The sequence below is a fragment of the Protopterus annectens genome, chromosome 9.part0 (genome assembly GCF_019279795.1).
Source record: "Protopterus annectens isolate FY-2018-M chromosome 9.part0, PAN1.0, whole genome shotgun sequence".
NCBI classification, from domain to species: Eukaryota; Metazoa; Chordata; order Ceratodontiformes; family Protopteridae; genus Protopterus; species Protopterus annectens.
In genome coordinates, this window is record NC_056743.1 from 1,304,133,042 (window position 1) to 1,304,159,362 (window position 26,321).

Sequence of the window (26,321 nt, forward strand, 5' to 3'; positions counted from 1 at the left end):
AGTATTGATCAGAGATGCCTTCCCATTTAGGGATTTTGCTCTGTCATGTAGTAGCTTTCTCCTCTTGTTGTAGAGTTTGTTTATGGCTGGAGTCCACCAGACCGGGCGCCTGCTTTTGGTGGAAAGGGTCTTGATTTTATTAGGGATTGCTTGATCCACAAATACATCAATACAGACAGCACTCCATGGCTTCACAAAAAACATTCACAACTGTTGTGAAAAAAGTATTGTCATTTCATCATAATCACAGGAGTCACAAAAATCTATAGCCAGTAGAATTCATTGGCTGCACAAGTGCTTCATGTCTTATTATTCCCCAGGGCCATGCTGTTATTAGACCTTAAAACACAAGTCATTGTATCTTGTCAATAACTTTATCTCTCATCATGTGTTTTCTAGCACAAACCTTTCCTCATTTCCATTCACTTTGTCTGCAGTATCTTAGCACTGCCTATGTCCCACAACAGACAGTACATCAGGAACTTTATACATTATTTAAGGCGACAACCACTAGCTAATTGGAATAATAACTCAACTCCTTCTGCTAGTCCATCCATCCACAACCCCTTTTCCCATTTTTGCACATGGAATCTGAGTGTCACTTTAACAGTGACAATCATCTAGATCCAAGGTTCACATCACTCAAAGTCTCTTTCTGCTTCTGTTGTTGGAAGTGTTTTTGTCACCCAATGTGCATTCTTTCTCAAGATTTTCTTTATGAGGAACATTACTGTGCACCAAATATAATGTTGTTGCACAACATTTCTCTAATTTTATGAAGTAAATCCAAGGTCATCCTATCTCCACTTCATTGTGTATTCACTCTGACGTGGAACATGGTAAAGTGATATGTTTTTCCTATTAATCTTTTTAAAAGTTGCACACTGATGCTCAGATTCTTTAATACTCCCTACTACTTAATTTTCTTTTGCCTTCACTTTCTGTGTTCTGTTATACAGTCATTTTTTTTTACTCCAAGACAGTCCATCTTCTGTATTAATGTTTTGGATGCCACTACATTAAATGCTTTTTCTAACATCTAAACTGTATTTCAACAATATGAATATAGCTCCCAAAATCAATGGCAGATGTAGATAATGTTGCTCCTTCCCTGTGAAGCAACTTCGACCTTTTGTCATACCTCCTGTCTGTCTACTGCCAGGTATCTGGTTGTCCGGTCAAGTAATTTTTAGAAACAAAAACACACTCAGGCAAGCCAAGTTCAAATAAATGGCACACTTGATACTTTCTGTAATTTATACAAACGTTTTGAGATATTGAATTAGTTTTATTAATTAAGGAGTTAAAATCTTTGCAAGGGAGGGAGGGGAGGCCTTGCCACCCTCAAGAACCATTTTGATCATTTTATTTTTTATTGAACTGAGCTTATCTGATTGTGGTTTGCTAAATATTGATTTAGTCAAATGACTCATATCCCTGCTATTACATACAAATTTATTACCAGTCTGCCTATGCCAAACATCTAAAAACGGGATGCACAAGTTCCTGTCAACACAGGACAATCCAAGAGTGCAAGAATAGGCTGTGGATCTTGGTACAGAAAGCACGTGCTGAGATGGTACACCCACTATTGTCTCATCTCTATATGTCCTACTAAAAATTAAGTTCCAAGTCCTCTGCAGCAGTAAGTCAATGAAAAGCTCAGTTTTACATTGCCAGTTCAGTAAATAAGACTGCACCACAACTAATAATATTTGAACAATTGTTTTACTGGACAAAACTAAATTACAACTACAGTCTTTCCTTAAAGTCTACATTTCAATATGGCTATCCATTTTTATACAGCTTTCATCCAGACCAGATGGAACTGTGAAGTAATTATGTGAGCTGTGACTAAAGATGGTGACAGCAAAAAAAGAATTTTGTGAGTACAGATGTGTGGAGAACTTGAGATATAGCAGTATCCTAATAAGCTACCCACCAAAAACAATGACACTGCTTTACAAAACTGGCTCAGAGACAGCTGGTTCTGGGGAATTTCAGTCACTGAGACAGTGGCAAAGATTTCCAAATCAGTTAGATCTTTAAATGGATCTTAGGAACATTTACATCTGCTATCTAAGTAAAAGCTTGGAGGCCACACCACCTTTGGAAATGAATACATGTGAATGATACCATCAGTCGGTCTGATCACAACCTGGTAAATTTCAGCTTTTGCTCAGCTTTACTGAATCACCTTATTCTGAGATGGCATGTGTTAATGTTTGCATGAACTAGGTTCTGAGGATTCCTTGACTTAACTTTTTCTTATCTTCTCTGGTTTAGGGTACAACAGATCTGAAAGGCTTGGTAAGTGCTTGTAATAGAGTAATTACTGAAATACTTGAAAGGATTGCCATTGAATGCACTTAATACCTTTTGGTCTATATAGGTTGCCCACATTTAATTAACTGAAGTGTGACCTCTGCGTCACTTGTAAGAGATGGGTGAATACTCAGGACAATGGAAATCTAGAGATGCTGAGGTCAAGACTCAAATGGATAGACATTATCTGACTTAGCAAGTTGTAACATAAAAGAAAAGGTCTAGTTCTATAACTAAACATATTAATGTAGTAAGGCATGAAATGACTCATCTATTTGGAGTCATGGAAGCGTTCTAAAGTCCAGTCTGTATTTCATCTAAATGTGATATAATACTTTCATCACAAGGAATTGAGTTATTTCCACAGGGACATATGTTACAATATATTAGAAGGCATTGTAATAACAGTATTTCTTTACTTTATGAGGTATCTAACATCATGAAAACAATACGCTGTATTAAATCAGCTTTATATAGCTTGGATCCTGATCCTACACATAGTATAGTGGATTGCAGTGAAACTGTAGTTCAGGTCTTCACAGAGATCATTCAGTGTTCTTTAGGTACATTTGGTTTTCCTAGTGCCCTTAATGAGTTGGTTATCACCTCTTTTATAAAGAAACTGCCTTAATTATTAACACTCATCTGAAATTTTCTCTGTTTAGGTAAAGGAGCAAAGAAGGTGGCCTTACAGCTAGGTTTATTACTAAACCTTAATTAGTATGAAATGTTTCACTCTGGTTTCAGGTACAGGCAAATCAGTAAGACAGATGTTTTATAATTACTTTCTTCACAATGGAGGGAATAATCTGAACCTAACAGCAGCATTTCCTAGGTTGATTTACAGTGTGCTAAAACTGTGTGTAGACTGTGGACTAAAAGGAATACTCTCAAGTGTTTTTAGGCTACCTCTTATGCTTAGACATCTGCACTTATTTCAGTATGCTGTGGGTTGTACACACTCACTGCAGTTTGCTTTGATTTTTGTGGAAATCACTTGACGATATAAGCCAACCCTTCCATTTCTATACCTGTAATATTCATCTGTGTCTACCTCTCAACAATGACAAAGAATCCCTATGTGGAATACCTGGCCTGGCTAAGATTTCTAGAGCAATTACTCAGTTACTTAAATCTGAATTCCCCCAAAGAATGCCAGGTGTCCTAGTCATGCACTCTAATTGCTGTCTCTATTTAGTCATGATGCATACTTCATTAAACATCTGCATGGATAGAGTTTTTGTGTGATTTGGCTGTTGAAATTATCTTAGTGTGTTACTCAGTGTCAGCCTGTCCTTCTCAGGCTAAGTATTTTCCACAGAAAACAGAACTAGTTTGTTTCATCTATGGAACTTCATCTGTGGGGTTTCCCCAGGATAAACCATGTCAGCCTGCATAAAGTCTATACAATGTTGGTACATATTTCTGTTACATCTAAACTCAATTGCTGCAGTGCCATGTGCTAAAGACTTTCTGAAAGTGATTTATATTGCCTTTGACTAGGTTTTTCAACGTGGCACATTTCTTAAGTGGTACGTTGATGAGCGATCATATTGTTCCTGTGCTGTGTGACCTACACAGGCTTACTGTAATGTGAAATACTACATGCACGATGGCTATTTTGATCTACAAGACCCTAGATGTTCAGTACTTGTTGGAACTGCTGTGTGCCATATGCACATGGTTTCCATTTATCTATGTAGGAGAATCCCTCAGTCTGGTTAGACTCTGTAGACAGTTGCACTTATGCCTTCACTTTCCTCTCCTTATTCTTTAAAGAGCATTCGGATAAGCAGGTCATTAATAACAAACTGAAAAGCTGCCTTTTCTTAATGTTGGTGACTAATATACCACTAAATTGCTAACTTAATTCTAATTTCTACATTTTAACATATATTTATGTATTGCTGGTTTTATTTGTATGTTGCAATGTTGTTATTTATTATTGTTCTAAAGTATTTAAGCATTCAGAAAGGTCTTTTGGGATATGTGCAAAATAAAGCTTGTTTGATGCAGCAGGTTGTATCCAGAGCTGCATGCTAACTTGCTACTTTGATCAGACAGTTAAATAGCCCCTTTAGAGCATATTCTTGTTGAGAATCAGTTTTGCCTTGGGTACTGTGATGCACTAGTCTCCAGGTATTTAAACAGCTTTCTTCCAGAAGTGATAGTGTCATCTTTCATACTGCCAAGGGCAGTTAGTGAACATGAAGTGCACCAACCAAATGTAAATGAGTTATTTAAACTGGCTAGGGTTAGCACTCAAGCTTTAAACACAAGAACAAGGTCACGTTTACAAATCAAAGCATGAGCACTCTGAAGTATAGGAAAAGAAGAAGCTTTATAATTTCTACACTGGGCTTTTAATCCAACACTCTTCACTATGTTCATAGCCAGATGAATAAAACCTAACAGTATCATATTTGTGCAAATGCACATTGCTGAAGCATGCATATGTTTATAGTATGAGTACAGCACTGTAGTGACAGTTGGGTAATACAGCTCACTATCACAACTCAGGCACACTAATCATAGCGCTAGTGTCTGCTCCACTTATCATCCATCATGCTCATTGCAATGTATTGTCCTGCCATGGACTCATGCTATTCCTTTCTTCTCCGTGGCTTTTAATAACTCCTGTTTGAAGTGAAGTGTCATGTTTGTGTATGTGTTTTTCCTCTGGGTTCTCTGGTGTCCCCCTACATTCCAAACACATGCAGTAAGCTGAATCAGGGACTCTAAATTGCACATAGGTGAGAGTGCATGCATGTGTGATATGGAAAAAAGGTCTGGCAACTTACTTACATCCCTCCTTTGCCTTTAAAACTCCATGGGTAGCAGTGGCTGTCAGTTGGACACTCTAGGAATCAAGCGTGAGCAAGCCCTTCTCTGTGTATAGCATGACTCTGAATGCATCACCATTCATTGGGTGCTCATGGCCTTTATTGACAATCATTTCTGTTGAGGGCTCTACTCTCCATGTTTCTCTTTCCTTATCTGTCCAGTAAATTTTGCAGCTTTATCCACTGACCACTATTAATGAGTCATAGTGTTTCTTATTTCTGAAAATGCTACAATATTTAGTCTATGCTCTTATGCTTTGCAAGAATTTGAGGTTTTTTTAATTCATACTACAGGCATTCATAGATACTACCATCCATTATGTGTTAAGTTTTCAACTTTCAAGCCTCAGGTCCTTCTCCTCTTGCTTTGTTCCCTACAACTTTAATGTCCATTGTTAAATCACTAACAGACTGATTTTGTGACGTAATTGGGGTTTTCTTCTATTTACTGAATGCCTTTACTTTCTTGGCTAGTTTAATCACTTCCTAATGAAAAAAAAAACAAACTTATTTTTGGGTTCCTGATACCAGGCAACAGTGGTACAGGGCTGTATGAGGAGGATGCCTGTTCACGAGTGAAGCCAGTTGGTCCTTGCACCAGTTCTTCAGTTTGCCACAGGATCATGTGGTGTCACATAGTTTGGTCACATCTTTTTCAATAACTCATTACACTTCTGTGAAAGTCAGAGTGTATTACCCATTCTTTAATTTGAGCTCTCCCTTCAGCTCTCTTTGAAACATTCTCCTTGAGTTATCACTTATTTTCCTGGGTCTTAAACTTACAATACCTTGCTTCTTCTCATAGTTTGTTTGTCTCAGCCTCACATCTTGCCTTTTCCATCTTCTGCCCCAGGATCTGAAATGATCTGTCTCCAGCTAGTATAAACTCTAATTCTATTCTTGAATTCTGCAAGAAGCTAAAAGTTTTTTTAAAAGATACATTATCATGCTTGTGTTTCACCCAATAGTCCTCCTGTTCCCTTTTAACCACCACTCCACTGAACTCCATCATTCCTAATTCCTAGCTTTTCTCACTACAGTGAATTAATTTGATCATAATATCCCATGATACTCTCATGTTCCCTCTAACACCTTGTATTCAGGCATTGTAATACTGCATGTACTATTTATATCTACACATATGCAGATCAAAGTGTAATCAAACTAATGAAACTTCTTCTCTCAACAGCTGCCACTTAACACAGTGACTGTAAATAGAGTCATTGATATTATGTAATTCTTCTCCAGAAGACAAGATCAGCCTGGTCAAAGAAGAGATCTGACAAATACATTTTGTTCTCCTCTTTGAACACTCACCATCCAACCCAATACAGTATTTAAGGAAGACTTTAATCACCCCACTATTAACTGGGAATCATATATGACACCAAACATACAGGCAAAGTGATTCCTGCATTTTGTAAACACAAACTCCCTGGACCAGATTGTCAATACACCAACCAGGGGAGCAACCATATTGGATCTGGTCCTCACTAATATGGGAGAATGCTGCACATCCCCTAGTGTAATGTCTTCTCTGGTAAGGTCAGACCACAAATTATATTCATTGCTGATCTAAGTTAATAGGCAAGTACTAAATTAGCTGCTCTTGTGGACCATTTTAAACCTGGCCAGTTTCCCTTTTGGTGCTTAAATTAACCTATTTTGTTTTGGTTTTAGATTGGCTTTAACCATCCCGTGGTTAATAATTATATATTACCCTAGTGAGAGTAACTGGGATCATACCATAGATAACCTGAGGGGACCCATGCATGGGATAAAGCATTTTGGAGGTTCCTGTACCCATTAGCAGCACAGGGGCAGTCCTGGGGTAACTGTTCTATTACCCATCCATAGATCCAAGTTGTGCTTGAAAATGGACAAGGGTGAGCATTGTTTTATATGGATGGGAGTCTGTTCCAGAGCAGTAATATCCTCTGTGAAATATACCTGTCCCTTCAAACCATTCAGTTGATGTTACAGAAGAGGTTTAGATCCTTGGACTGAGTAGTTCTGATACCAGTTAACTTGCTAATGTAGGTCCATCAGTACTGGGTTGGAAGATGCTTCATATGCCAGACACAGGTCACCTCTTAGCAGTGTGTAGGATATGAAGTGAAGTGACAGGGCTTTGAGACAGCTCATATAGGACATATTGTTTAGGCCTTGTATCCTTTTAGTAAAGTATCTCCATGGGCATTCCAGTTGTTGCATGTCTCCAGACAGATACATCACAAAGAGGGCATTATACTTAATTATTATTATTATATGACTGGCCTAATAAGGGCTGAGTAAAGAGGAATAATGACATCTCTAGATCTAGATGTAACCTCTTTATTTATAAGCTGCACAATATAGAAGGACTTTCTTATGACAGTGGACACAGTTAAATGTTAAGTCACTGTCCACATAAATTCCCAAATCCTGAACAAATGGTTCAACTCTGTAGAGAATATTGTCAATGTGGTAGTTTTCTCGAGTAAATGACTTCCCAAAGGATATCATAATGCATTTTTGGCATTTAGTTTAGTACATGATTCTGGCGCCATTTATTCGGTTGGGACAAACCTTCCTGCAGGACGGCTGAGTCTTTTGAGGATTAAATTACTGCTCCTAGCTCTCGGTCATCTGCAAACTTAGTCAGCCAGAGTACTTTGGTATTGGCTTTTATGTCAAAGAAGTAGATGCCAAACAGGAGAAGTCTCTACACTGAACCCTGGGGACACCACTAGTGACTGATTTCTTTGTGGAGGTAGCTCCCCCTGTTTTGATTTCTTGTATCCAATCTGTTAGCCAGCTGGGAATTCAGTGGATGACATAGGGATATATTCCCAGTTTAGTTAGTTCTTCTACTATGCTTAAGTGGGAAACTGTATTATAGGCTTTAGCCAGGTCTGTACCATTTTAACTTCATTCATTGCTTGGTGATCTTTTCAAAACAGTTCACCATGACCTGTTCTTGATGAATCCAAACTGAGACATGTCCAGTGTTTAGAGATTCCCTATGTCCTTATTGATTAGTTCCATAAGTCTTTTCCATGGCTTTAAGTATGAGACTGGTCAGACTTATGGGTCTATAATTGCTTGGTCTATGTAAGGTTGTCCCTTATTTAAGGGTATGGCTGTAGCTGTTCTGAATTTGCATGGTGCAAAACCTGTATGGAGGCTAAAGTTGATAAGTGTTGTTAGTGGGGTGGCTAAATCGTGTTTCATGCTATTTAAGATGTATACAGGGATAATGCCAGGACGTATCAATTCAGTATTTTAACTTTTGATAGCACTGTTAGGACATGGTGCTGTGCAATAGCTGGAAGCAAGTAGGCTTCAGGTATATCTTGTGGGTTAGATGGATGGAACAGAGGGGTAAAGTTTGAGATGAATTTATCAGCCAGTAGGTTCTCTATATTTTTAGCATTGTAGCATCATTCACATTCAGATCAGCAGATTTCTCCATTAAGATTCTGAGATTACGAACATAACTAAAAAAGCCTTGTCATTATCTTTGGCTTTGGTAGCTATTTTAACCTCAGACTTGGCTTTGGTAGATTTTATTAAGCATCTGGGTTTTTTGCTTATTTCAGCGATGAGGTCTTTAGTTACAGTCACTCTAACTAGTTAACAAATGAAAATAAATAAGTAAGTAAGGAAATAAATAAATAAAATAGTAGCAGGCTTGATTACAAGAACACATCTGACTCCTATTTTTAATATATATATATATATATATATATATATATATATATATATATATATATGTGTGTGTGTGTGTGTGTGTGTGTGTGTGTGTGTGTATATATATATATATATATATATATATATATATATATATATATATATATGTATACACATGCTTACTTTGAAAAGACTACACCCAGAAATGTATATGGCTAAACTGGTGTCCTTATCTGTAAACATTTGCTTGGCAAATTAATGTTTAGAAATGATTCACAGTCTCCTCAAACCATTCATGGTTGATTTGGTAAGTATGAGGAATGGCTAAGCTGCTACTCCCACTACATGGTCCTTGCCTGCCTTTGACAGAACAGTGTGGGATGGCCCAACTCTTCCCTCAACGCAGCCATCCAACCCTAGTGCAACAAGTCTAAACTAGGTGAAATCATTGTGTATCTTCTGTGTAAAGCCACTGTACAGTTCTTTTCTCTTTCTCCTTGCACTCTGTTTTTATGAAACTGAATTTAAACAGCTAAAGTCACATTTCCAGACACACTTTGTATCTTTCAGTTAATATCATTGCAGACGTTTCACTTGATATTTAGTGTGAACTGCAAATAAGCTGCCAATATGTGTCACAATTCATACTGCTGACTTTACCAGGACCATTCATGTTGTCAGGCATATGAAAATCTACTTCAGTATTACCCAGAAGGGGATCACTAAAAGCTAACAGTGGCATCATCTGAAAGAAGTCTGGCAGGACCTGCACAATCCAGGCATTGTGGGAATTAAAGAATGTGGCTAAAAGTTGATGTTATCATCATATAATCTGTATTACACACTTTTAGAGGGTATTCAAATGTCAAAACGTGGGGACAGGAACTGGAAAAGGATATCATTTCTAATTAGAAATAATACTGGCTATGTGATTACTACTAGTTTTCCAAATAACTGATCATAAACAAAACTAGTTTGTCTGTGAGTGTCTATTATAATACAAAGTAAAGATCAGATTTGGGTTATTCTGTTGAACACATCCTGTTAGTCTAAACAGTGTAAATGAGATTATCTCTAAATTGCTGTCACAAATACAACATAACAGTGCTATGTTAGATGATACTAACTTGAACTGGGATCTCTAGGGGGAAAAATAGACCTACCTTACAGCACTCTGGCTCTGTATGCTTACCTCATTTAGCTACAGTACCTGCAGACGAAGCACAAGTGATAGAAACCATATTACACTGGATTAGCAATATGCAAATTTAATTGGTAGATGCATTCCTACACTTCCTGAATCCAAAGCATTTAGTGATCACTAGCACTTCGCTACTGCCTTCTCACCTAATTCTAAAGATATCAAGGTGAAAATCATCAGCCACAGGTTGTTTTGACAGAACTTTCAAGGGCAGTTGTAGAATGTCCTTGCAATCCACAGGCCGGTCCTGTATAACAATTCCATCTTTGAAACTGCCTTATAATACTTACTAAACAAACATTCTTTTGCCTTTACAGGATGTTTCCATCAATCCACCACCCATTTTTCCCATTTTGCCACATGGGGTTAGGGTTTCACTTTAACAGTGACAGTCATCTAGAACCAGGGTTCACGCCGCCTGGTGGCTAGCCCTGTCACTGCTGTTCTTCCATACCATACACTCACACTCACATTCACACCTATGGCCAATTTAAAGTGTACATTTCACCTACTGAATGCCTTTGGAATGTGGGAAGAAACTGGAGCACCTGGAGAAAACCCATGATAACGCAGGGAGGACATGCAGACTCCTTTTACAAGATGTATACTATTCTATAAGAACAAAAGAATCAAAAGAAGGGCATCGTAGTGGATTACCACAGAATTAAAAGGAGTTTTCATTGCATGAAAGTAAGCCCGGCAAAAATACAGATGTAGCAATTTGTAATCAGACTCTGACCAGTTTTGCAACATGAGAAGTCAGTATATAAGTTCAATTAATAAAAAATAAAGCTGCATTTCTGAAAAAAAAGGCAGGAAGGTGTTTTAGGTAACAAAAGTTTCTAGAAAGAGATCAGTAATTTAACTAGAAGAGCTAAACAGAATCAATCCATTGCCCTGCCCATCAGTGATGAACTCTAAAACAGTCACAGAATCCTTTGCCACATTCTTTGCTTCACATCTCAGATTGGAAATGCAACTTCGTAAGCAAACTCCTGACTCAGCAACAAAAAATTTAATTTGGCGTTTCCACTGACTTTCATTTTAACAAAGTGTCTTTATCTAAAGTAAATCAATAGTTGACTGGAATCCCAGACTTTGGACAGTCTGGTTCAGCTGGCCTTTGTCCAAAGTTCCTCCACAAATGTGATGCTGTCATTACTTTGCCTCTGATATGCATAGTCAGTACTTCTCTTACATTTGTAATCATCTCTTAACTATGAGAAACCATAAAAGCTTAGTCTTACAAATGCCTGCTCCTAAATCTATGATAAACCTTACACACTGATATTATTTCTTGCACCACTGACAAAACTTCTTGAAAATGGTGTGACTGTACAACTAAAGGTCCATATTGAGACTTATAAATTACTTAGTGACTGTCACCATGGTTTAGAAAGGGGCACAGCTCTACAATTCTGCTGTTAACTTAACCATTCACCATTAGCATCTTCAGAGAAGGCAAGTACATAAACTGGCTTGTGCTACATTTTGGGCCTTTACATAGCACACTGACTCTGATTACAATGAAAAACTATTAGCTAAGCTTTCATTTTATATTCTGAGTACTGAGGCACTAGGCTAGTTAGCAAGTATTCAAACAGTGAGTCTTTGTTACCCTAGGACATTGTCAAGTTCAGTTACAGCACGTAAGGTCTGAGCTTCATCCAGATCCATTCCCTGTCCTTTGCCAGCAACACAAGAAATCTGGACAAAGCCAAAAATTATGGGGTGGCACAAATGATCAAAAACAGGGACAAATTTTGAATATTGCTCTTATAAGCTCAGAAAGTTGCTATAATAAAATGTTTTGTGTTAGCATGTATTTTCTGAAGGATATGAAGTCAGAAACTGAAATGTCTTTCATTATTTAGTGACGTCAGTCCTCAATGATTTGCCAGAAAAACACATATTTTGTGAGAAATAGACCAAAAATATGAGGCAAAAATCTGGCCATTTGAGAGGTTTGTCTAATTACATCTCAATGTAGACATCGAAAACAAGAGCAAAGGCCCTTGAAATTTAGAAACATCCAGCTAAAAGCCTGCACATCTAATCAGCATAAAATGTGAATACCAAATAGCACATGGCTCTTCCTGCTTCCTTTCAGAATGTGAGATACTACTCAGAAACACTTAAAAACAGAGTGACAAAAAATGATGTAAAAATATAATCACACTATCAAAGAGATTGTAATCATTTCTTTACATTATTGGTGCTGCCTGTGTGTTGGTCACATATTGTGGCTTTCTGTGCACTTGACATGTGCTGTAGTGGATTTAGAAAAAAAAATGTGTGAAGGGGTAAATCAAGCCTGACAATAGAGACATACCTCCAAAACTAGGGACATCCTGTGCAAATTATTACAATCTCTTTGATAGTGTGATTATATTTTTACATCATTTTTTGTCACTCTCTGTTTTTATGGGTTTCTGAGTAGTATCTCTCAGATGCCTGGTGTCAAAGCCATGGCCTCAAGCTCAATGCCAAAAAGTGCATTGCCATCCCTTTTGGTAAAAACTCTGTACCCATGAACTACCACATAGGTGGTAGTCTACTTAACACTGAAAGTGTGATAAGAGCCCTTGGGACACAGGTGGACAATAGTCTCTCCTTTGATAATCACATTGCCACAGTAGTCAGGAAATTCTTCTACGTGGAACACCTCATCACAAAAGGTTTCTCATCCAGGAAAAAATAGATCATTGTTCCCCTCTACTCATCACTCATTAGACCCATTATAGAGTACAACGCCCCTTTTGGTATGTACCTCACAAGACATTTACAACAACTGGAAAGACCACAGAAATACCTCATAAAGAGAATTACTGGCCTCAAACAGATGCCATACGCAGACCGTCTCAAAAAATTCCAGCCTTACTCTGTCACATATCGCCTACTGAGAGGCAATCTCTGCCTAACATACAAAGCTATGTCAAACCCATATCTGTTGGACTTGCGCCACTTAAAGAAATCCCAGTCCCTCCGAGCTACATGCTCTAGGGACCTAAACCTTGTCACCACAATAAACAGAACATGCTGGAGGGATAGATTCTTGTCCCAGAGACTTCCCATACTCTGGAACAAACTACCTATCTATTTCAAACAAATCTCCTCATTAGCACTCTTCAAGAAAAATCTTGATGATTGGATGGGAGATAGGAAATTCACCACGGGGATCACTTCTGTGGCTCTGCTTGACAGGAGCACAGGAAAATAATTTTCTTGGGTACCGTTTGGCTAGGCTTATATAGGTCCTAGGGCCAATAACCTAGTACCTACCTATGAACCTATGAACCCATGCCACACTTGTAAAAAGAGGTTTGAATTTTGCTTGCAGAATATGCATTACTTGCATATCTCTCAAATTCTCTGCTCAAGAATTCTGTACAAAATCAAAAATAATGGAGGGAGAAAGACCTCAAATCAGGGACACTTTTAAATATTACTTTTAATTTACATAAAAGATACTAGAACAGCAGATTTTGCATCACCATGCATTTTCTGAACAATAAGAAGTATGAAACTCTAATGTTTGGCATTACTGGATGACTGTAATCCTCGGTCATTTATCAGAATATCCAACATTTTATATGGGATAGGCCAAAAATGTGAAGCAAAATCAGGGAGAGTTGAGAGGTATGACTAATTGTTGTATTCTCATCCTCTACTGAAACTTGCAGAGACCTCATGATTGCTCAGCAGATTGGAAGATTCATGACAGTTACACTGAAGAAATAAAATCGATGTCTAACTTTTAGGAGTCCATCCTGGGCCTCCAGAGTAACTTAGAACCATATTTCTCATTCATACTCACATTTACAAACTGCATAATATGGACCAGTGCAGGTCGCTCAGCAGAGTTCTAAAAATCAAGGTCATATATATCTACCCACTATTTTGCTATTAATTCTATACCATTCACTATCCTGCATCTCCAAGGCATTTTCCGTTCTAGGTCCAAAGATATGAAACTCCCTTCTCTACTCATTAGAGGGATTACCCACACTATACCCATTTCTAGACTACTCTAATTCAACTTTTAAATGCTCTAGTACAATTCAAACACACTGGTGATGTTCCTTAAATTAGCATATTCCAGTACAAGCACAGTACAGTGAACAAAAATAATAAAAGCAGTTCGCCAAAACCACCTTCAGCAAACATGTAAAGAATTTGTTTTCTGCACCCCCCCCACACCATGTGGAGGGACATCCCCCACACCCCCTGGAATTATATATGCCAATGCTCAGGTCACACGACAGTGGTGAAAATGGCAGTCTCCACTGTCAACAAAAATGGTTTCAGCAAACTGCTTTAATTTTATTTGCGTTCACTGAAAAAGGCTTTGATGAGACAACATGCTCAGTGTTTATATATGGATCTTGTGAGGGGGGGTTTGCATTTTTTATAACTAGGCCTTGAATGAAAAAGGGCTGTATTAGACCAGTTCATTTAAATGTAAAGTAAAACAAAGTAAAATAAAACACTTAGCTAATGGTTAGACATGTTATACAGTAATTTCCATATACATATCTTCCACTTTGAAAAGTTCAACTCAAATTGCTATGTAACTGCTGTTTAGATGCAAATTATATGGCAGAGAGTTTATGATAAAGTAGATTATTTTACAAAATTAAAATGTAAGCTGTAAGTTAACAAGGTTAGGTTATTTATTTATTTATTTATTTATGCTTTGTTGACTGAGTTAGCCCCACTAGGACTGCAAACATATACTCAGGGAAGAGCCAAGGTGGTATTCGTATTAACTATAGGGAAGTTTGGCTAGGGTACCAGAAACATTCTCCAAGTTTTTTGATTAAGTCCCGTGGACTCTTTTCACAACCACCTAATCTAACGCCAACTAAAACAGATAGGACATCAGTCTTAATGTTTAATCCAAAGCACATTCAGAAGTAAAGCACCCCCCCCCCCCGCCATATTGCTATGCAGGGTCAGTACTGGAAAAAAAAAATCCAACTACCCAGTGAGAAAACAGAACCAACCAATAGGCTTCTGACCTTACAGTGTCAAAGGTAAAAGTGCTATCTGCTGTGCCAATCATACTGCTCTAAGTTTCCTATGGAGAAATAAGTTTCCTCCTTCCTTGGGCTAAATATATCCTCCCCCTGTTTGCACTTGACCTCCATTAAAAAATACCAAAACATTGCAGAAAGCGTATAATCATACTGTCACTTCATTTCATCATCTAAAAATAGAATGGTATTGCAGTGCTCCCTTTAGGTTTTTAGGTAGAGGTACACATTCATTCTAATTAAATATTGTTTTCAGAAAATTAATGCTAAGTCATGTAGTCTTATATTTGTGAGCTTACTAAGTTAGTAGTATTGCTATTTTCAAAAGTATCTGATTTGGAAGCTTTCTCCATGAGTCATTGAGTCTGTTGCTGAGAGGATGAGGGATATGCTACAAGTATACAACTAAGACAAACTACATAAAGCAATAGCAACAGAAAGTACTGGGTCTTATCAGAGGCTTGGGAGGTCATTGTTAAATGGTTTCCTTGTTGTGTAAAGCTTGGCATTAAATACCATAGTTCAGGTTATGCTATAATGGAATAACTATGCAAAGATAACCATGTGAGCAGCCAGAATGCAATTCAAATCAAATGTTTTACTGTGCACATTTTAAGAAATGGATAGATTGGCCTAAACTTGGGACTGGTGTGTGTGCTTTTTTAGAAATAATTCTTGGGAAATTATTTATTTATTTAGCATTTGCTTACCGGGGAAAGTCCGACTGGGTCAGTGCCCATTTTCAGCAGAGGCCTGGGGAGAAAAGCTTCAGAGACAACTAGCAAATTACAAAAATGACTGACTTGCACACCTTAGAATAAGACACATTGTATATAACAAATTCATATTGATAGATAGGACAGATGTTTATACATACAGTAGTTTAAAGTACTCTTGCACAATAGAACACAGACATGAGGTTAGTATGTATCATAAGCTTTCACAGTCATGAATAGGACAGACAAATATACATACAATAATTCAAAGCAATACTACAAAACAGATACTGATGTCAGGTGTATATGATAAGAAAATATCCACAAATCAAGGGACTTTGCAAGTTATATGATTCATAAGACAGTATACTGGGGATGGTTAAAAAAGTATTATTATTGTAGTGTGATTATTTTGTAAGTCAAGTAGGGCAGGGATGAGAGGTGAGAGGAGAGGAGCTGCAGAAGAGGAAGGAAGGATGAAAGGAGCTTAGGTATTAAAGTATAATGTGTGGGGGTAAGTGTGGAAGAAACAAGAGGAGAACAAAGGTTAAGAGAAAGTGTGGCGTGGGAAAATTGCAAAAGGAGGAGGGAGTAAAAAGTTGGGTTAGTTGAGTAGAAAGAGAGTGATATGTTAGGTTTAGGAAGAGAGGGAGCATAGTTATAAAGGTATACTAAGCTAGTGAGGGGGAAGAGAGAGAGTAAATGGGTATTAGTAGAAGAGTAATATGGGAAGAGTAGATTTATGGTTAGTTAATTGTGTGTGTGGGGTTATAGTAATAAATGAGTAACTATAGTTACATATGATGGGCATAAAAGGGAAGGAGTGTAGATGGGGAAGCTAATGGACAGGAAGAATAAGACTTAGCCAGGGCTGGAGCATGAGCAAACCGAGTTGTTACTCAGGTAGTGCTTAAGAAGCTTTTAAAGTGAGTTGGGTTAGCAGCAGTTGGCTGTGGGACAGTGTTCCAAATTTTGGAGATGTAGTCGGAGTAGAGAGAGTCCCCAGAGCTATTGTTGGATTTGGTGATCTGTAGTAGAGATTTATTAGAGGAACAGAGGACTCGAGTGTTGGTGTAGAGTTGGAGCAGATGTAGGAGAGCAGGAGATTTATCAGGTTGGTGCATCAGTCTGTGGGCAGTAATGAGCTGGGTGTATGTTAAATAGTGGGGTAATTCTAGCCTGTTAATTTGTTGTAAGGCAGAGAACTGGTGGGTTCTGTGTGGGGAATTTGTTGAGAATTTAGCTATTTTATTGTAGCAGGTTTCAAGTTTTGCTAAGTCTGTTTTCTCTAGTTTGGTAAAGACAGGAGAGGCATATAGCAGGGTAGAGAATAGCTGGGTTCTCCCAACTGCCTGTCTTGTAGTGTTAGTGAGGAATGGTTTGATTCTGAAAAGTGTACCTAGTTTTATATGTGTTTTTTTTTATAGTCTGAGACAGGCGCTTGTGGAATTTCATATTATTGTCAGTTAGCAATTTTGTTATGGTTTTGTTGGAGGAATAGGTTCATAGGTAGGTACTAGGCTATTGGTCCTAGGGCCTATATAAGCCTAGCCAAAAAATGTACCCTGGCTTTCGCCACCCAAGAAAATTATTTTCCTGTGCCCCTGTCGAGCAGAGCCACAGAAGTGATCCCTGGGGTGAATTTCCCATTTCCCATCCAATCATCAAGATTTTTCTTGAAGAGTGCTAATGAGGAGCTCTGTTTGACATAGATAGGTAGTCTGTTCCAGAGTATGGGAAGTCTCTGGGACAGGAATCTATCCCTCCAGCATGTTCTGTTTATTGTGGTGACAAGGTTTAGGTCCCTAGAGCGTGTAGCTCGGAGGGATTGGGATTTCTTTAAGTGGAGCATGTCCAACAGCTCTGAGTTTGACATAGCTTTGTATGTTAGGCAGAGATTGCCCCTGAGTAGGTGATATGTGATGGAGTAAAGCTGTAGTTTTTTGAGACAGTCTGCATAGGGCATCTGTTTGAGGCCAGTAATCCTCTTTGTGAGGTATTTCTGTGGTCTTTCCAGCTGTTGTAGATGTCTTGTGAGGTACATACCAAAAGGGGCGTTGTACTCTATAATGGGTCTAATGAGTGATGAGTAGAGGGGAACAATGACCTCTTTTTTTCTGGATGAGAATCCTTGTGCGATGAGATGAGCCACATAAAAGGATTTCCTGACCACTGTGGCGATGTAATTATCAAAGGAGAGACTACTGTCCACCTGTGTCCCAAGGTCTCATCACATTTTCGGCATTAAGTAGACTACCAGCTATGTGGTAGTTCATGGGTACAGAGTTTTTACCAAAGGGGATGACAATACACTTTTTGGCATTGAGCTTCAGGCCATGGCTTTGACACCAGGTATCTGTCTCAGTGAGGCTCTTTTGTAGTTTGTCCACATCATTAGGAGTTTTGATTATGGCTCCTAGTTTGCAGTCATCTGCAAACTTTGTTAGCCAAAGACCTTCTGTGTTAGCCTGCACTTCAGAGAAGTAGATACCAAACAGGAGAGGACCCAGGACTGAACCCTGTGGTACTCCACTTGTCACTGGTCTGAAGTCGGATTTGGAATCCGCTACTTTCACAGTGTGGGTTCAGTCCATGAGCCAGTTGGCAACCCATCTTGTGACATAGGGATTTATACCTAGTTTAGTGAGCTTATCTATAATTCCAGAGTGGGGGATGGTGTCAAAAGCCTTGGCGAGATCTAGATAAGCTGTGTGAACCATTTTACCCTCATCTGTGGCTTTGGTGACTGCTTCAAAGAAGTCAATCAGGTTTAGGAGATGATCTGCCTTTTACAAATCCAAACTGAGTAGGTTCCAGAGTTTGGAGATTACCAATGTCTTTGTTTATGAGTTACATGATGATATGTTCCATGGCCTTGCAGACCAGGCTCATCAGGCTAATGGGGCAGTAGTTCCCAGGGTCCGTCGTGGCTCCCCCTTTGTGGAGTGGGATAAACATCACGGGCGCCATTCAGTGGGTACAAAGCCTGAGGTGAGGCTAAGATTGAACATGGTACTTAGGTAGGGTGCCAGTTCATTCTGTAGTTTGTGTAGAACGCAACCTGGGATATTGTCAGGTCCCATGGATGCTGTGTTCTTGGCTTTGGAGAGTGTGTTTTTTACCTGTGCAGCCATGATTATAGGAACTTTGCATTCTTCCAGTATAGAGACGGGGCCTCTAGGGGGTGAGAGGGGGGAAAGTTAGCACTGAACCTATCTGCTAGGATGTTGGCAATATCATTTGGTTCTGTATATTTAGTGCCATTGTGCTGCAACTCAGAGCAGATCTGAGTGTTCCCATTGAGATTCTTGACATAGTTATAGAATGCTTTGTGGTTGACTTTAGAGTCAGTGGCAATTTTGTTTTCGTAACTAGCTTTGAAGGATTTTATGAGGGATCTCAGCTTCTTACAGTGGTTGACCAGGGAGTTCCTCCAGTCATGGGATTTTACTCTTTTTTGCAACAGTTTCTTTCTTCTGTTGTAGAGTTTGTTTATGGCAGAGGACCACCAGATTGGCTTCCTTTTTTTGGAAGATAACATCTTAGTTCTATTAGGGATAGCATGATCCATGCACTCGTGTAAGTGCTTATAAAGTGCATTTGTGTAGGATTCAGCAGTCATACCTCTATTGTCCATCTGCATGGGTGTCATGAAGTTTGCCACTTCTGTCTTAAGAAGTGTGAAGTTGGCTTTGGAGAAGTTTTTCACAATGGTTTCCCTAATTGGGGGTGGGGTGGGATGTGGATGTCTAGGCTGATTAGCTTGTGGTCGGATCTGACCAACGAGGAATTGACCTCTGGTGTGGAACACCGGTTTCCCATGTTGTTAATGACCAGGTCTAGGATATTGATGCCCCTGGTGGGGATGTGAATAAGTTGATCCAAGGCATTGGAATTTATGAATTCTAGAAAACGTTGAGCAAAAGAGTTGGTACATGAGTAGTTTTCCCAGTTAATGGTGGGGTAGTTGAAATTACCCATTATTAGGGTGTTGGGTCGTACCCTAATACTTTCCAGTCTATCAAGAAATGAGGAGTGGGAATCCTGGGGCATGGTGGGGGGTCTGTAGCAAACAATTTGGACTGCGGTCTTGCCCAAAGTTAGTTGCACTTGGATAATCTCGGATGCATTATGCTGTGCAACTAACCTGGAGGTGTAGATATCCTTAATGAATATGGACACGCCTCCGCCTTTAGTGCTTCATTCTGGGTTAGGTGGCCGAAAGTTGTGGTATGAATTCTAGCCTGGTAATGCAGGGGTGCTCTCTGGAGCTTTGAACCAGGTCTCTGTCACTGCACAGATGTCAATGTTCTCCATTTTAAGGAGTGCCTCGAGTGAGTGCATTTTGAGGTTTAGACTTCTAGCATTGAGTGGCATTACCCTCAGATTTTGCTTGCTTGTATCTGTTACAGTGATGAATTTGTCATTTGAACCTTGCCTAAAAAAGGCACTTTAGGGGTGGCAAAAGCCTTAGCCAGTATCCGGAATCCTAAGGGTGACAGGTGCAGGCCATCTCTGGCAAAGCATCGTTGTCTGTTGATCATGTCGTCCCAGGCAGACAAATACTGGATGTATGAATACATACATATATATATATATATATATATATATATATATATACAAATATATATATATATATATATATATATATATATATATATATATTTATATATATATATATATACACACATATGGGATGAAGTTGGTGAGGCTAGGGATTTACTGGTGTAAAAGAACATAAGTTTAGTTTTGCTTAGATTAAGAATCAGTTATGAGTTTGATAGCCATGATTCCATAGGTAAGAAGGTCTGTTGTATCAATGCTTTGAGTTGTTGTAGGGTAGGTGCAGCACAGACGAGTGTAGAGCCATCTATGTACTGAACAATGGAGGTAAGATGGGTAGCTGTATAAAGTCTATTGGTGAAAATACTGAAAAGAAGAGAACTTAGAATTGAGCCATGGGGGACCCTCCCCCCCCCCATGGTGACAGGCATAAGATATGAGAGATCTTGGTGCCATTTGGCATCTTGTTGTTGACCAGTTAGATAGTTATGGAATCATGCAAGAGATGGGTGACTGAGTTTTAGGGTGGAGAGTTCAGTGAGGACTTTCTGGAGGGAGATGGTGTTGAAAGCTTTTGACAGGTCCAAAAAGATGGAGGATACTAGTTTGCCTTCATTTCCATAATGGTTGATAGTATTAGTAAAATTTAAAAGAGCAGTTGTGATGCTATGACTAGGGTGGAAACTATGCTGCATATTAAATAGGAGATTATTAGATAAGAGATAGTTCATGAGCTGGGTGTGAATACATTTTACTAAGACTTTGGCTAAGGGAGATAAAATTGATATGGGTCTGTAGTTGGAAAACTCAGTAGAGTTCCCTCCCTTATGCAGTAGGATGATGTATGATATATTCCAGATTAAAGGAATGCAGTGTTCCAAGACAGAGTGGTTAATTAGAATGGAGATAGGGTAGGGGATGGCATCTTCTGCCAGTTTAAGGAATTTTGTAGGTAAGTTATCACCTGCAAGGGTTGTAGGCTTAAGTTTGCAGAGTAGTTTTTTATGGTGTTGTTTTGGATAGGTTTGAAGAAGAAGGTGTCATTTGTTTCCTTGGGTAATATTGGGATATTAGTGGAATATTGCTGTAGTTCTTAGAAAGTGAAAGTATAGAATTTGTAAAGAATGTGTTCAATTGTGTGGCTATGCTATCATTATTGCTAGTGGCTGACAGGGTTGCTGTTGAGGTTGGCCAGGCTGAAGGAGTTTTTTTATGGTGGACCAAACTTTTTTGTGGATTGTTATGGTGTTTTTGCTGGATATCACTATAGTAGTTTTTTTTGTCTAGTTTGACATGTGTTTTGGCTTTCTTTCTAAGTTGTCTGTAGTGATCTAGGTTGACTTCAGTTTTATTGGTATTCCAATGTGCCTAGGCTTTATCTCTTAGTTTAAGTAGTTTTTAATGTATTTTGTTAGCCAAGGAGCAAAGTTTGATTTTACTCTTATAGTTCTGCATGGAGCTAGTTTATTTAGAATGTCGAGGAAAGTGGTATTAAAGTAATCCACAACAGTATCTAGGGGTAGTGTTTTGAGTGTGGTCCAGTCACAGATTTGCAGGACTGAGATAAAGGTTTGAGCATTAAAGTATTTTTTGTTATGAATTTGACAGTACGTGGTATTTCTGGGGAGATGAAGATGCGGTCTAAGTAAGTATGGTGGGAGGTGATCATTAATGCTGTCAGGGAGACAGCCTGACTGAAAAGCCTGAGACGGTTTGTTTGTTAGGATCCAATCTAGAATAAGATTGCCTTTTGGTGGCTTTGTCTACTCTGGTAGCAGTTTGTATAACGTGGGTAAAGCCATGTAGGTTAATGAAATTAGTGGGGTTATCAGAGTTACAAGAGAACTGGTCAGTGTTAAAGTCACCCATTATGATGGCTTCTTGCAGGAACATTAAGGATATCCAGTGGAGAATTTCCTCGATTATGGTGAGGTTATTGCCAGAAGGAATATAAGTACCTATAATGGTTAGGTATTTATTAGAGTTTATTTTGAGTTTGCTAAGTAATATTTCAGCATTGTTGAATTTTAGGATGCTTGGTTCTATAAGTTCTAATTTGAGATTTTGTTTATAAATTGTGGCTAATCCACCTCAGCCTTTGTTTTTTTGTCACGTCTATATATGTGTTATAACCTGGAGAAAGAATTTCGTTGTTGTTTATTTCCTGTTTCAGCCAAGTTTCTGTTAGTACTGTGATGTCTGGGCAGTAGTGTGATAGACTGGTGTGGAGTTTGTGTATTTTGACTATGCTCCTGAGATTCATGTTAAGGAGTAGAAGGTTTGAACCTTTAGGGGAAGTTTTTATTCCTTTGTGGCGCTGTAGTGTAGCAGAGTTGGTGGATTGTTATAGATCAGTTTTGGGGCCGGAATTTGGGTGAATATTACCACTCAGTTTTAGATGCGTTACAAAGTATAAGAGTAATTTTGAGAGTTTAATTATGATTTTTTTTAAATTTGAGAAAAGTTTTGAATTTGTAAAATAGGCGAACATATGTATGTGGAAAGTATCCTATATGAGTAGTGTTGTAGAGGTCAGAAGCTATCTCATAGTTCATGGGTAATGAGTGGAGAGGATGAGGGAGTGTAATGGTAGGAGACGAGAAAGTGTTGTATAGCTGAGTGTGATAGGATGTTAGGTAATTGGCTAGAATAAGGAGTGTGAGGAAGATTGTGTATAAGGATAACATTTTAGGTGTTTGGTATAGTGGGAAGTTATCATTATGTAGAAAAGGATGGAGCCAATTGAGGGTAGGGTGAGTTAATATGAAATGTATTTGTGGAAGATAAGTGTAGAGAGGTTTGGTGAGTAGTAGGAGATTAACTGGATAATGAGAGTAAGGTGGAGAAAGTTGTTTTTTGTGTAAGGGAGAAGATATACACAGGGTTTTGTAAGGATGTGGATTAATTGAAGGTACTTATGATTGGGTATTAATAATTGGTGATTGTGGTTAGTTTGAAATAAGTTTAGATGCACTGGGGCTGAGTAGGAATTGGGGGTAAGGTAGGAGAGTAGACTGTGCCAAAGCATTGCGAGGGCGAATGGAGCAGGCTAAACCTGGTCACCAAAATATTGCAGAAATTATCAAAGAAAAAAAGTCACAGCAGGTCACTGCAAAGTTCTGGTGTTACAATTATACTATAGTGTGAATCAATTGAAGTAGAAACAGTGTTTTTTTTATTTTTAATATGTTTTCTTTCTTACTTAAGTCAATGACCAAGTGATAAAATCAGTCAGCATGTACCTTAAGCACTGTATAGGAATAACTAACCTGTTTGGTAGGGCAATTCGTTTTAGCGGAAAGACTGTTTGCAACCAAGTATATTTACTGGCTCAAGTTAAAAAAAAAGACCAAAGTACAGTGGAGTAAGGGGGATAGGATCTAACAATGTCTTCCCAGCTAGTGTGCACACCATTTCACAGCTTAGACTCAAAATAAAATTAAAATGTTAACTTAGCTGAATCATAGGAGCAGGACATATATTGTGTACAAAAATCACTTTCCCGAGTTAGGGTTGCATACTATAGATATATTATGAGCTGAGATTCAGCATCAGGACACAGGTGAAGGGGAGCACTTGAGGATTGCAGATATGAATCCTAGAGTGACTACTGGACAGAAAGCACTTTCCCGAGTTAGGGTTGTGTACTGTAGATATATTATGAGTTGATAGCATCAGAGCACAGGTGAAGGGGAGCACTTGAGGATTGCAGATGACAATCCTAGAGTGAATAGTGGATAGAAAGCACTCTCCTGAGTTTGGGTCATGTACTGTAGATATATTATAAGTTGAGAGTCAGCATCAGGGTAAAGGTGAAGGGAAGCAGTTGCAGATTGCCGGTGAGAATCCTAGAGTGAATAGTGGACAGAAAGCACTTTCCTGATTTAGGTCACATACTGTAGATATATTATGAGATGAGAGTCAGTATCGGGGCACAGGTGAAGGGGAGCACTTGCGGATTACAGATGAGAATCCTAGAGTGAGTGAATCCAAGAGAGAGAGAGTGGTGATTATACTGCACAATGGACACATTAGGGCCACTGTATCTAAAATATTATTTTTGCTATTTGAATGCTATTCAGAAGTGAAGAGACATAGGTTGGAACATTTTTAGTGGCACACCAGGCTGTGATTTGTTTGATGTCTATTGTCATGCAAAGCTGACTAATCAATTGAATCTAGCCAAGCTGGAAATGTGAGACACTAGCTCATTGAAGTAGGGGAGATGGGAGGAGTAGCTTGGCCAGGAGCTGAAACTTGAAAACTGCTCTTTGTAAAAAGGATTTTTTATCTTAGTAATGTGTTGAAACATTTGCAAGCTTCTTTCAGAGAATATGTGGTACATCAGTAGGAACATTTGTAAAACCCAGTGCAGACCAGTCAATGACACATAATGTGCAGACTCTCAAACTTGGCAGTATGTTCCATTCTAAGTGAATGGAAGTCTAACCTGACAACAAATAAGTTGTAGGGCTGATTGTTCTCAGAATCTGTGCTGTCATAGTGCATTATGAGACCAATTTAGCTTTCCAAAGGAATCAGGATGTCTGCCCCAATTAGGGCAGAGAAAGATAAATAAATAAAATTAGGAATGAGTACTTATTTTGCTACAGGCAGCTTTGGGAGGTGTAGTAATTCATGGCAAGATAAAAAATATATGTGTTTTCATTATTTGTCCATAGTGGTCCTTTAAATGTTTGTTGTCATCATTTGCCCATAGTGGTCCTTTAAATGTTTGTGACATTTAGAGAAAAGTCAGAAACTATTTTTTCTTGTAATTCTTGTAAACACATTTACTGAGGTGTGGGGGGATGGTATATCAATTCAGAGTGGATTACAAAAAGATATTTTGAACAAAGGTATGCAATTTAACTACATTTTTGGTTGTAGCTGTATAACTCCTTAGTATACTGTAAAACAAGCCCTGAGAAATACACAGGTGAGGGCCATAAAAGAAATAAAAGAAGCAGTGCTGTTACAAAAGGTGTACAAGATTATAGTGACTGACACTAATCCCATTATATGTCTATGGCATGAGAATACACCACTACATGTCTAGCATGACTCGTATAATGCAGACTTGAAACTGATTATGGGAAAGGGAAAAGCTTGATGAAAAACAAGATCATGTTAATATATCAAGCCCCATTGACAGTCATTCTGCAGAAAACATATTAACATTCTTTAAGAAGCAGCCAGAGTGATTCTGAGTCATTAAAATAGCTCAGAAAACAAAGATATAATGAAAAAAAATTTTTTTTTTTTTAGTTCTAAGGTGGTACCTAGCTGGCTAGTACCTTTTCAGATTAAACCATGTTATCCTGATGTGGTAGTCACTTCCCTCCTAAATGTTACCCTCTTTTTTTTCTAGCATTAACCCATTATATTATCATTTATTGCCTTTTAAGTCTATATAATATCCTTCCCTGTCTCTTCTGTTATAAATGGAACCTTGAGCTGCTGAAAACAAAAAAGAAACGGGAAAACTCATAAGTAAATGGACAGTAGTACATTAGTAACTACCTGTCAAATATCTGCTTTCTGTGACATGTGATGTGTTTTGCATCCCACAATAACTTAAGTAAATTTTTTTTCTAAGACAAACTTTAAAAGAAGCAGAAATTAGAAATTGGTAGTATCAGGGGACCTATCTTGGGGGGGGGTGTTACTACCCATAAAGTAGCCTCTGTTTATGACAGTTTGCACAGATATTGCCAACTAAAAACCTTTGTTTTCAGTGTGCTAGCTATTTAGATGGCATTGTTGTCTGAATACCCTGTTAACTATACGTGCACTTTACATAAGAATATTGCCAAGCTACTGTTATACCTGACCACTCAGCAACAGTTTATGAGGTCTTTGAGTGTAGTTCCATGAAAGGCATTACACTGAAAGATGATTCTGTTTGTACAAAATTGCACATGGCTTGCATTAACACCAGATAAGAAGGTTCAGGGATCAGCTG

At 38.4% G+C, this 26,321-nt stretch overlaps 1 protein-coding gene across 2 annotated transcripts in view; it reads left to right on the forward strand.

Annotated features, from left to right (window-relative positions):
- Positions 1 to 26,321, forward strand: part of LOC122812027 (cytosolic purine 5'-nucleotidase-like) — a 563,563-nt gene that overhangs the window by 91,281 nt on the left and 445,961 nt on the right. The gene's annotated exons all lie outside the window — the stretch shown is intronic.